Below are 13,215 nucleotides of genomic sequence, written 5' to 3'. Positions count from 1 at the left end.
TATAGCATTTATATTCTGTAGGCAGAAGTTAAAATAGACATTTAGGAGCTACATGCTGTTTCTATAGTTCCAGGACTGTGATACATATGCTCAACCTTTCTGCTATAATGTATGCTGTTTCAGTAGGAAGACAATTTATGATTCAAAATAATACATTTGACATGAGCGGTCTAGGTCACATCTAGCAACTTAAGCATGTATTCTTGCTTATTGTTATTCAAAACAAACAAACAAACAAACAAAACAAACAAAAAAAAAACAAAGCTAGTTGAGATCAGCATTCATTGCTGACATGCTGGCTATCCTTGCATGCCGGCTGTTTTTATTTTGCAGGCCTATCATGAGCTGCTGTGATCGTCTTTTTTTTTTTTTTTTTTTTTTTTTTTCCGTCCTCTTTTTTTTCCTACTGACTGAATAAATTGCATGTCCTGGAGCTGGAGTCCTTGGTAAGCTGTAATTCTTGGCCATAAGACCTATATGTTTAAACTGAATGGTCCACTACCTGGAGGAGTGATGGCTTCTTTTATAACCCCCTTGTTCTGGTAGACGGTAAACCATTGCTATATACTAGGAAGACAGGGGCATGCTGACCATACTCGGGTCTTTCCCTGAGTTTTGCAGGTACTTCTGTCAGTGCTGTTGGGCTCCTCACAACTCACACATGCAGGTCCTGTCACAAGTCATGGTATTTTTTTCTCCAGACTATATGTGTAATATTTGAACTTCAATAATTCCTGGTAGTGTTTGTTCCTCTCTTTGAAGCCAATTTAAATATGTATTTTATATTCAAACTCATTTTTAAGAATGTTATTATTCCTACTAGCATTTCTTTATCTGCCCAGAAAATGTTTTTCTTTTTCCAGACAGATTCCATTCCTCCTACCTCCTATTTGTTCAGACACTTTCTAAGTGTAGAGCATTACTGTACTGAGAAAGCACAGCTTTTTCACTGACTCTATGACTTTGACAATTGCACTTACTGGAATTTTTCTTCTCTCTTGTCCATCCTTCAATCCAGCAATATTATTTTCTTTTTTCTGAGATTTTGTTTTTTTACTTGAAATTCCTTGGGCTTTGCTTTAAAGCCAGGCATGAAGAACTGGACAAGGCTGGGATGCGTAAGAAAGGAGAGGAGAGGATTGTTTTCCACAGAACAATCAGAAAACAGATACACTTGGGCAGTCCTGCTCTGTAACATTGCATTAAGGACAATTGCATGGTGCTACATTGCATGGCTGTCTAAACATGAACGAATAATACATATTTTCATGGCTTCTTTGTATGAAATTATTTTTCATTCATAAAAGCAAGGCAACATACGGTATTTTTTGACATGTTGGATATTATGATTGAAAAAACACACCCTCTAAACCACCAAAGACCACCCTTCTCTTGCTTTTACTGGGTTTCTACTAGCAAGTAGTATGATTTATAATTTCATGAGAAACTGTGTTTTCATGTTTTTAAATATAATATCTAAGTACTGATTTTATTTTCCTGTTTAATTTATTCTCTGGCCTTCAGTGAATGCACTGGGCTGATTAAATTATTATCCCAATAATGAGATTTGACACAATCTATGCCAGTTACCTATGTGACCTGCTAAGTAGGTTAATTGGCAACCATGAATAATTATCAGTCACCTCATCCTGCTGACTGAGAGTTTGACAGTAAATGAAACATAAAGGTGCTGAAAAAGACAGTTTTTGATTTTGACTTCTGAATTGCTTCAAAGAAACCATTTAATAGTAGCTTTTTTTAAAATGCAGGAGTTCTAAAATAGCTTTTAAACATTTTGGTCATATGAAAATATAGATGTTTGCTCTTCTGTATCAATATGCTTTCCTAGGAGGAAAAAAAAAAAACAAAAAGTCTGTGGCATATTAAATAAACAGATTCCCATTCTGCAAATTGCTTGTATAAGTGGTGAATTGTTGCATCCTCTGAGAGTGAGATCAGAAGTAAGCAAAAATCCAAAAAGTCCATGTGATATTTGTGGTGACATTGCAAGAATCATGCCTTAATGCTTTTTTGTGAAACCTTGAGAACTAGAAATTAACTTTTATTGTTCAATGAAAGCTGTGAGTCGTCTGTATTCCCATTTCTCCAGGAAATAGAGTTTAGAAAAATAAATATTACAGTACCTGGTGACACTGACAAGTATTGTGTATCTATCTTTTCTACTTTTTTCATTTTTGAAAAGCCAAAATGGTATTTCTTTCTGCTCTAGGAAGTAGAAAATTGGAACTTGGAAGTAGAAAATTGGAAAACTGGAGAGGAAGCAAAGTAGATTCCCGGGGATGAGAAGATAGGGAAAAATACACGAGATTTAAACGTGCACTCTTTTCCCAAGTTAAGTGGCTCAAATTAGTGGTCCAGAACCATGGTCTTGGTCAGACTTTGCCCAAAGTCATTCCTCTGCCCTGGCCAGAAATCCCCACAAAACTTGGGGTAGAAAGAACAATCAAAGACCCCATTCCTTGTTACCAACAGCTAATGTGTGCAGGATCAGTTGTCTTCGCAGGGACCCCTGGGAGACCCTGCTTGTGCCCCAGGAGCCAGGAGGAGATGCTCTGCCTCCTGCTTGGGGAACCTTGCACCACCGCCTGCCCTGAGTCAGCCCTTCCTCACTCCATCCCTGCAGCTTGCAAGCACAGGCATGGCTTTTCCTGTGCCACCTCACACATAATATCAGTGCGGTTCTGCAGAAATTAGAAGCTCGCAGAGTGCCAGTGTCACAGCCCCTCTGACTGCCACAGCCATTCCTCATCCTCCAGCTCCATGTAAGCATACTTCTGCTGGAAAGCAGAGGGTGTTGTGTACAGAAAAAAAGGATTTTTCACATAGATATACCCAATCCAAAGCTATTTTGATCTTTCCGTTGGCTTCTGGGCTTTGCAGTGGGCTGACATAATTCAGCAGAGGAGCGCAGCTAGGATGAAATCACTTAAGCCTGAGCCTGACAAGTGAGCAGAGCTGAGGTTTCAAGACAGCCAGTCACATGTTAAAATCAAACATATGCTCAAGTGTTTTTTTGGATCATGGCCATATTGAACCATAATGACCTAAATGGATTTACTCCCCAGACAAATTTGCCCTTCCCTTTCCTCCTGCACACACATACATTTTCACCCCGTACAATCACATACATATGTCTTTTTCTAGTTCTTAAGTGCTACTTTTATTGAAAACTTTATGGCTTGTTTAATCTCTTCTAACCATGGCTTTATTTCCTCTCTTGATTTCCTCTATGATTCATCAACTCCTACCCAAAGGATTTCAATTTCACTGTACAAATTTAATCAAAGCAAAATTGTTAAGGCTTATTAAAGGAGCTGTGCTGTCTCTTTGTGCTCCATCATCTTGCCTCCCACCCCAAGAAAAGACAAAGAAGGTGCTGAAGATGCACATTGGGTGAAACTGCTGTCTACAAATGGCAGCAATAATGTCTTTCAGCTCACTGCTGGTGAAATTTTTTGCAGGTATGTGGTCCTGATGTCTAAAATTATAGGCATTTAAATGTCAGGTAGCAGGGGAGAAAAAAAAAAGAGGTATGGTAGTAGAATAGCAAAGAACTGATGTCTTGGTGATAGTTATAAGGTATTTTATTCCTTAAAAATAGCACAGCTTTACAAAGTTGCTGTCTTACCTGATAGGAAATAAAGGGCTGCTCATATTTTGCAACTTATTACTTGTTGCTTGTTGATTACATAAGTGTTTTTGAATGAGGGAGCACTCTAAGGTCCTGACAGAAGCTAAACTGACATGACTTCTGTCTTTCCTTTTTATTATGATCATCAATAGTTCACTTGTAAGGAATATAATTGCTCTTTGTGACTGTATTAGACATTCTTCTGGGAGAGCTAGCTAAAATTTGAGAGCAGAAAAGCATTTCTGGAAAAAAACAACAACAACAACAACCCACACTATGCCAGACAAATCAATAATAAGCGGATAAAACTGAATTTGAGACTTCTGGGTTGGGTTAGAACCTAAATCAAGGCACTATTGACTCTGTAAAGCCTGTATTTTAAGAGGTGGCTATACCAAAATCAATATTACCATGACATATGTTCTTGCTTTGGTGGAAATCTTCCCATTAATTTGTGCAAGCAAATCCATTCTACAATTATATTCCTTTTCTTGAGCTAAAGTCTTCTATTTGGTATGTGTGATCAATGTGCTGTGGCTCTATGTAACTTAACAAAAGGTGGATTGTACGTGGTATCACCCACCAGTGATCTCTACTTATGACATTTAAGAAGGAAATGAAATATCTATGCAAATTCTTCAATGTGTATATTATGTACAACTCATATAAATTCTCTACCAGCTGTTCACCATTACCTCAGAAATGATTCTTTTCTAGAAAAAGCATACTTGCATACATTGGTCATCAGAAACTAGAAGCATGAACTATGCATTAATGATCTAATGCTTTACACTTAGGCAGTCTCCCATCCAAGATCTTCATGTTCTATCCAATATGAAATTCCTTAATTGTGCCACATCTCTTTGAAAGGTAAATATTTGTATTCCCATAAAGATTTGAGGGCAAATGAAAATTCTACCTGCCTCTGCTCTTACTCAGGCATGAGTCTTGTGATCACAATCACAGAATGGTTAAGATTGGGAGGGGCCTCTGGAAGCCATCTGGTCCCATCCCTGCTTAAGCAGGGACACCCAGAGCAGGTTGCCCAGGACCACATCCATGCAGCTTTTGAATATCTTTTAAGGAGGGAGACCCCACACTGTCCCTGTGCATCCTGTGCCAGGGCTCTATCACCCACACAGTAAAGAAGTGCTTCCTAGTGTTTAGACGGAAGCTCTTGTATTCTAGTTTGTGCCCATTGCCTCTTGTCCTGCTGCTGGGCAGCACTGAAAATAGCATTTTCATAGGTATTTGTAACTGCTAAGAACCCCCTGAGCCTCCTGTTCTCCAGGCTGAATAGTCCCAACCGTCTCAGCCTCTCCTCACAGGAGAGGTGCTCCAGTTCATTGATCTTGGTGGCCCTACATTGGACCCTTCCCATTATGTCTAGGTCTCTCTTGTAGTGGGGAGCCCAGAACTGGACACAGCACTCCAGGTGTGGCCTCACCAGGTCTGAGTAGAGAGGAAGGAGCTTCTCTCTTCACCTGCTGGAGATACTTTGCCTAATGCAGCCAAGAATACTGTGGGCACATTGCTTACTCATGTTCAACCTCATGTCCACCAGGACTCGTAGGACTCTGTACTTCTCCTTGTTGAGCTTCATGGGATTCTTGCAGTTATTTCACATATGCACATCTTCCAAATTGCATTCCTAAAAATACAAGTTAGAAAAAATGGTTTTGATAATATGAATGTGAACGCCTTTTTGTACAATTAATACCCACGTACTGTTTGATGCCTAGTAGTGATTACTTCTGCATCTGCAGGAGGTAAGGTACACTTCAGTGATACTGCACTTGGCTAAAGCACTTGGGCTGATCCTGACATTTAAGGAAGCACAGTGGGGTTTAATAGCTTAGCCATAACTTCATGGTTCCTGTGTAGAACTAATTTGTGTTGGCCATTTTGGAGCATACCTCGTACAAACCAGTCTCTTTGTGCACCTGCCTAAACAGACTTGCTTTAAATAATTTTGAAAATAAGGCTTCTGTATCTTTACATTTACATTAGCATTTCAAGTAGACACGATCCAGTGTTAGCTTGCTATAAAAGCTGCTCAAAAATCTGAACCTAGTCTCCAAAATTAAACCATCAAACACACCATCCCCAGGCCCCTCTCTTCTGCAGGATTTTAGAACAAAAACCATCACCAATCTTTTGAAGAACTGTTTAGTAGAGCAAAACTACTGCATTCCCAGTAGCTCATTATGCTAGAAAAATGCATCTGTCATCACAGGTAACATTTCCTAACTTCCAGTGTCTCTGATTTTTGCATGTGCTAGCAGTCCTCCCGTATCTGTCTCATAAGTATTCTGTGTGTGGTATTTATGAGATAATATCCAGGTATGATGTTTAATCTCTTAGCAGGAAAAAGACAAAAACAAAAACAAAAACCACACAATGGGCTTACTCAGTAATTCCTTCTGACTAGTGCTTTGAAGATCCTATTTTCCATCCTCTGATATGACCAAATTATTACTTCAGCAAAACTGGTAGGCTGCAGTGACAACACACACACAGCTGAAGTATTAATAATAGCTCATTTCACATATATGCACATCCTCCAAATTGCATTCCTAAGAATAGAGGTTAGAAAAACCTATTTGATAATATGAATGTGAAAGGGTATTTTTGTACAATTAATACACACATGCTGTTTGATGCTTAGTACTGACTGCTTCTGCTACTACAGGAGATAATGTCTATTTAAGTATATGAAGTAACTATATTGACTGTTAGCCCTGTGATCCCAATAAAATAAAAGTTTTGAATTAGTAGATGGTTCAACCATCATTTTTTTAAGGACATTTTAATGTGTCAGAGTTAAAATCAAAATTTTTCCTGAGATAGAAGGAAGAACTGCACCCTTCTGGGTAAAATGGTCCCTACAGAACTAGTGAAATACAAGCTTTAAATTTGTATGCATTGTAAAATACAGTTCACTGCAGCATGATAAAATGTCTAACAAAAGGTAGGTAGAATACACAAATGCTTGAGGGACTGGAGACTTCCTCAGTAATGTGTGATTGTAATAATGAAGTTCAATAACGAACGATTCATTGCGGCTAGAGGTGGTTAGAAATGTAATGGCTGCATCTTCTCCTGATGAATTGCTTTATCAACTTCTCTGAGATTATGTCATATTATGGGAAGTTTCCAACAGGGGACTGAAAATGCAGAAACTCTCTTCACAAAGGAAAACTGCACGGGCGATCGCCCTAGTTTCCACACAGCTTGCACTCTAAATTTTGCTGAAGGAGCAGTTCATTTAGAAGCCAGATTTGGTGCCTGAGTCCCACAGAGCAAGGGGCTGGGCAGAATAAGCTCTTCAGCTCCCCTCAGCTCCCTCTGCCCCACAGTGGATGCCAGTTATCGCCCCTGTGCCATCTCTGCATTATGCGAGGCCGCTTTCAAGAACCAGGTCAGTATCTCATGTTAAGAGTAACCAGTCAGAAAGATCCATTAACCCGCTAAAAGAAAGTCATTTCATAAAATAAATCAATTCGTACCACCAAAGGAACTATTAAAATTTGACAGGCAATGTCACAGTTTTGGATGGAAAAAAAAAAAAAAAAAGACCTGAAGAGGTCTGATGCTAAATGGCAATGATTTCACTCAATACCAGTAAGCAATTGCTATCTCTTGTTTGCAGTTTAGGAATCTCTTTGGTTCCTGAGAATACAAAACAAGCCAAACAGGCTAGCAATGTACCTTTACTATGCTTTACCTATATGTAAATAGTTTGGACTGAATAGGACCCTGTCTAACTTTATATAATGACAGATAAGAGTAGAAAATAGCTGTGTTCCTAATTAATGAATTTTCACTACAATAAATTTCTTCTTGTGAAGTCTGTATGACAGATGAAGATCCAATTACAGGTACACATAACCACCTGAGAAGCAAATAGTGCCATTAAAATATTTTGCCAGTGTTCATAAACCAGTGCTTCCCAGAACTCCATCCCTGTCAAGTAAATAACTTTTTGTTTCCTATTAAATGCAGGGAGTACAGGTTACTATGGTGATCAACAGAACACAGAATAAACTCTGATTCATCATAATTGCCACATGCTAGAGGAAAAAAAATACCTGAACATCATCTGCCAATTTCAGGCTGTATCTCTGAAAAATATTTTGAGACTGTAAAATGATTTGATGATGTCCAAATATCACAAATATGAAAGTGCTGCAGTAGTTTGCCTCTTCAAACAAGGGTGTTTCGGGTCTCAAACATTTTAAAACTCATGATCACAAGCCTTAGATTATTTGTCCTTTTATTCTATACAGTGAAACATGGAACTTTGATACTTGCAAAGACCTGCAGAGAAATGCACATTTTCACACACACGCATCTTTTTTTGGTCAGGGACTCCTCACCTTTGTCTGCTGTGCACTGTCAGTGCCTGGTTGTTTTCAATCCCGGTTACTCTGTATTTTGTGTTCAAAGGGCCGAATTGTTGTCATTGGGTAGCCACTGAGCAGGGACTGCTTTGATGTCAGATTTGGCAGCTTCTCTGTTTTGATAAGGACACCCATGCTTTTACTTTCGCTTATTTGCACTCATTGTTGAATTTGCATTACCAAGGCTTAAGAAAATACTGATTAATAGTAACATCGTCTTTCTCAGTGATCTACACTTTAATATGTGTAACCAACACACTCATTTTTCAAATGCATACAATGAATTTCACACAAAATTAAACACGTTATAGTTATTTCTAGTCATTCCCAGGGTTAGTTTCCAGTAATGCAAAACACCTCTGATTACTGTAGAGTTCTGTGACAGTACATCAGAACTTCTCGATGGGCTTCGCAGCATTGTTGAAAATCCTTTAGAAACAAGGAGGGCAGTGCTAGGGCTTAAAAAAAATGGGCATGCCTGGGGAAAAGCCAATTGTGATTGCATGACTTTAAATTCTATACCATTTTAGAATATTTCAGTTAATTTTAGCCTCAGTATTTCATCAGATCTACTGACTATTCAAATGAATTAAAACAGAAAGATCACCTAACAGTGTGCATACTGACATTCAGAACCCAGAAGTCACCAAAATTTCTACCCACTTTCCATCAAGACCTGAAGAGCAACTTTGGTTTTCCCTACTGTATCCATCCAGTCTAATAAGTAATAGTTTCTCCTCTTGCTACCTCTGATGGGTTTTTGAGGGGGATAATAATGTACTTTTTAATTGTAAGGCTGCACGGGGGACTGAGTGAAAGTGATTGAAATAATTTATGATCCAATGTAAGATACCAGCTACTGCCCACTCTGGGGTCTTTGAGCTCTACACAGTTATTTCTAGCAGGTCTCTTTCTATCAGTTTTATCTCTGGTCCCAGGCTTACTCTTCCCACAAGCATTCATAGTGAATTTAAGTTACACAAAGCGCAGCACAGAATTCTTTTACACTCTTAACAGTTCATAAGGACGTGCCAGTGGGTTCAAAAATATGTGAAGCTTTTTCTTCAAAAGGTTGAAAAACAAGAGATTAAAAGGCTAGTAAAATCCAGAGCCCATAGCTTTTATCACTTGATGGTGTTACAGAGGATGTTTCCTTCCCAGCTGAGTCTTGCTTACCTCTAGTACACCAATTCTCAGCTGGAGTAGCTCCTCTTTGCTACCAGGGAAAGAACTGCAGACTCTCTCCAATGCAGTCTTCTGTATCTCTAAAGCAAGAGAGACAGAGAGACAAAGGGAAAGAGAGTGTCTTTCATATTTCATATTATTGGCAGCCTTTCCTGAATTTCTTAAGGATTTCGAGATGATATAAAGTTGGGATTTTTTTTTTCTGAAAAGACATGCTACGATTCAAACAAAAGTCCTCTGATTTATGCCTTGGATCAGACTATAATCTAACTGTATAATCAATTAGCCCAGTTATTCAAAAGGTAACAAGTGACCCTGTTATTGTACATGTCCATTACAAGGTTGCTCTTATTTCATAAGCTAATTGGTGTCATTCTGGTGTCATTCTCTTAAGCCATCACTTCTCCCTAACATGGGTGTCTTTTGTCTTTAAAATGCCATTTTAGATATCGTCAGCACTTGCAGTCTTCTGGACAGTACATTTAAAATTGAAATAGATGTGTCAAATATATCTAGACACTAAAACGGAACTAATTCAATGGAAATCCATGCGGATAAACAATGCAGTACCAGCCCTTCTCTGACCAGAATGTCATTCTTCATTACAGCCTGGTTGGCATGACTGCACCACAACTGAGACATACCCTCCAAAAGCACCAGCCGTTTTGATTGCCCCTTCATAAGAGAAAAAAAAAAGACAATGAGCTCCCCAAACTTAGCTGCCTGCAATTTTAATAAAGGGCTCCATCATTTATGACTAATATCTGTGTATGAGTAATGTCTTCTGTGGCAACAGTATAAACAGTCCTTTTAACCATGTTTTTTTTTAAATTGAAGAAACATGGATAATGGGTACCCGAAGAGCTGCTGAGGCTAGGTCTCCTGCAGCTCACAAGCTTCAGCCTTTCATGAGGTGAATATGACCGCCACTCCCCAACTGGTATATATAGAAATGCCCGTGTAATCCTCTGTCTGTGTCTCTCTAAGCTCTGTTCCGTATATTCATCTCTTCCTGTTTTTACCTGGCACTATCATGGAAAGCAAATGTAGTAAGAATATGGGCATGCCAGCAAACAAAGCAGTCTTCATTTCAGAAAACAATCTAGTCATTTTTCCACATTACTCCAACATTAGTGAAGGCTCAGGCAATCAAAGTTGTCAGTTATGCCAAACTGTAGACAGAATACATACTTAAAATCCTGGATTAAACTTTAAATCCAGTTCATAGTTTTGCTACTAAGTTTGTTCCTCTGTGGATTTGCCCATGAGATTTTTTTTTTCTTCCAGTTTTGCTTCTCTAAACAAATACAAGATTTTCCAGCCATGCCTACAGCACAGGCTGCACACAGAAATGACTGGAAGGCAGTCAGACACAATGGTAAGTCAGACACAAGGGCCATTAACAAAAAGCTGGATCAGTTTGACCACAATGTGTTCAGGGGCTGCTGTTATTAATTTTTGTTCGGTATTACATTCTCCGGTATAAATTATAGGGGAAGAAAATCATAAAGAACACTCATAAAGAATATTTGATGAGGGAAGTCGGTGCCTTAGTGGGAGATTTCAATGAGCTATTTCTTACCAGGGATCAGCTTCAAAGCAAGGGCTGTGCACAATGTTTCAAAATCTACCAGCTGCTGAGACATATGCTCAAGCTGGGCTTGCTGTGAGTGGAGATAAAGGTAGACAGACCAATATCTTTAAGCTAAGCCTCTGTATCTTTCCATGTCAAAGCAGGCAACAACACAGGTCTGGGATAAAAATGTTTTAACAATGACTTCCCATGCAGGAACTTCAGCTTAAAAGTGCCATGAACAGCCAAGTAACTGTGAGGATAAAACACGGATGCTGATGCACCAGATCCTGGGGTTTAGCTGTCCTACCCAGAGCACTTGGTGTGTTCAGCCTCACTCTTTCCATGGGGAGAATAAGCAGCACCTGCCTCTTGCAGCCCTCTGGCTCTGCAGGACATTGGGCAAGAGCAATGCAGCCTGAGAGAGTGTTTGCTTCTGCCACACTGTCAGCCTTCCTGTCCAGCCTCCTCCCTTTTTCTAGCTCTAGGACCCCAGGCTGCATTTCTGTCAGTACCTGACTGGCTCAGGAAAGCCTGCAATACCAGGACAAAAGGAACAGATTTTTGTTTTCCTGGTTGTTCAGTGATACTTCTTGGATGTGCTTGCAAATGGCGTTATTTTAGAAGACAACTTTGCTACTTGGCTCTGTGCTGGGAGGGACTTCAGGAATCAGTGTCATCTGTTTCACTAGCGTCAGTCTGTTGAAATGAGAAGACACATTTTTAATTTGAGTGTTAGGAATGAGGAATTTTTGCTTGTTTGTTTTCTTTCGTTGTTGTTGTTTTTCGTCTCCACCTTGTTAGTAAGTCCCTGGAAATTTTCTTACACAGACGTTTTATTCCATATTCCAAGCACTGTCTATTTCAATGAACGCTTGATATTGCCTTACAAATCCAAAATCATTCCCCAAGTTATTGTAAAGGCTTAGCATGGCCTGCAGCAGGGTTGTTGTGCCAATCAGCATTTCCAGTATCCTCAGTCTTGTAGCTCAGGTATAAAACACCGTACACATCTACATCTATCCTTCTGTTTGTCTTTGATTGTTCTGTATGAAACGTTTTTAGGTAGCAAAGGAAAATTTTTCCTTTCTTTTCACCATTCCTAAGGGCTTTTTCTTTGCTTGAGCAAAATGATGAGACTCCTGATGAGTTCCACTCATCAGGAACTCAGTAGATGTCATCAAGATTTTGCTGCTGCATGTAGGTATACAAGCCAGCAGAGCTTCCTGGAAAACAAGAGACCCTGAAGCACAGATAATTCAAGAATGTCTGCCCTGGGCCTCTCTTTGCACCTATGAGCACCCGCACACAAGTGTCACAATAAGTTGCCTTATCTAGCACATGGGGCAGCTGAGATATTAACACACAGTACACTTGCTACCCGGCAGTCAATGTCCCAGAGCAAAACCAAACAGGTCGCTCCCCTTTCATGCACTCCCCACAGCGTACTTAACACGGAGCACCCCAAAGGGGTATCTTCATAGCATAGTTGATATATTTTACCCTTATCACTTAGTATCTTCTTAGTACTGTCACTGAATGAATACACTTAGGCCAGTTTTCTTTAGACTGTGCAGCGGCCTAATTTTTTTGCCTTGCAACTGCATGGAGTATTTAGCTGAGTAAAGCAGAAAAGTGTCCACATGGATTTCTTTCAGAGCACAGCTTCCAATTCCAAAACACCTGTAGTAAACTGGCTTCAAACATGTAGATGGTTTGAAACTGGCCCCTTTATCCTACTACTAACATCTGCAAAAAACAATCACCCTCTTTTCCCTCCTGACACACAAAAAGATGCTGTTGTATTTCAGATTGTCTTGATGAAGAATGAATGTTAATGCTCTAAAGTGTAATTTAAATGCAATTAGGGAGAGATGTTATTAAAAATCCTATTAAAAATGACGGAAGTTCCAATTTTATGTTACCCATTTTTAGAATGCCTAAATAATAAAAAAAATGCAAGTGCAAGAACTGTACCCAAATAAATTACATTTTAATGGTGGAACTAATCATATTTCCACTTAGTTTTTAACATTAATTCACTAAGGGTGAATTTCACCCTGAGTGAAATATTCTGCAATCATAATGTTTTGAATTAAACTCCAGTGAATACCTTCTTCCTGATTTGTAACAACTGATTTGATGCAGGAGGTGGAAAAAAAGAAACCAACAATTTCTGGAGTGGCCTGTCTATATGGCACTTAATTAATTGGCAGTTCATTTATTACTGAGTTCCTGTAACACTTCTGATAGGATTATAGGGAACATTCCAATAAACTCTCTATTGTGCTTGAAGCAGGAAATAATTAGCTTTCAGTTTTCTTCAGCTTTAACCAAAATCAAGCAGTCCTGGCAGAAGGAGAATCTGAATTTCTATTTCAAAACACCATTATATGCTTAGC

General features: G+C 39.1%; 2 long non-coding RNA genes across 3 annotated transcripts in view; one reads left to right on the top strand and one right to left on the bottom strand.

Annotated features, from left to right (window-relative positions):
• Window positions 1-13,215, top strand: part of LOC121077415 — an 80,141-nt gene that overhangs the window by 5,820 nt on the left and 61,106 nt on the right. The window lies entirely within an intron of this gene.
• Window positions 2,284-13,215, bottom strand: part of LOC121077414 — a 49,414-nt gene continuing 38,482 nt past the window's right edge. For both annotated transcript variants that reach the window (XR_005824018.1, XR_005824019.1), the window contains 2 exons: window positions 9,232-9,320; window positions 2,284-5,303 (listed from right to left, as the gene is read on the bottom strand). This is a non-coding gene — a long non-coding RNA (uncharacterized LOC121077414). The remainder of the gene's footprint in view (window positions 5,304-9,231; window positions 9,321-13,215) is intronic.

Source organism: Cygnus olor, chromosome 13, assembly GCF_009769625.2.
Source record: "Cygnus olor isolate bCygOlo1 chromosome 13, bCygOlo1.pri.v2, whole genome shotgun sequence".
Lineage (NCBI taxonomy): Eukaryota > Metazoa > Chordata > Aves > Anseriformes > Anatidae > Cygnus > Cygnus olor.
The sequence above is the reverse complement of the archived record's forward strand: the minus strand, read 5'-3'. Positions and strand labels throughout refer to the sequence as shown.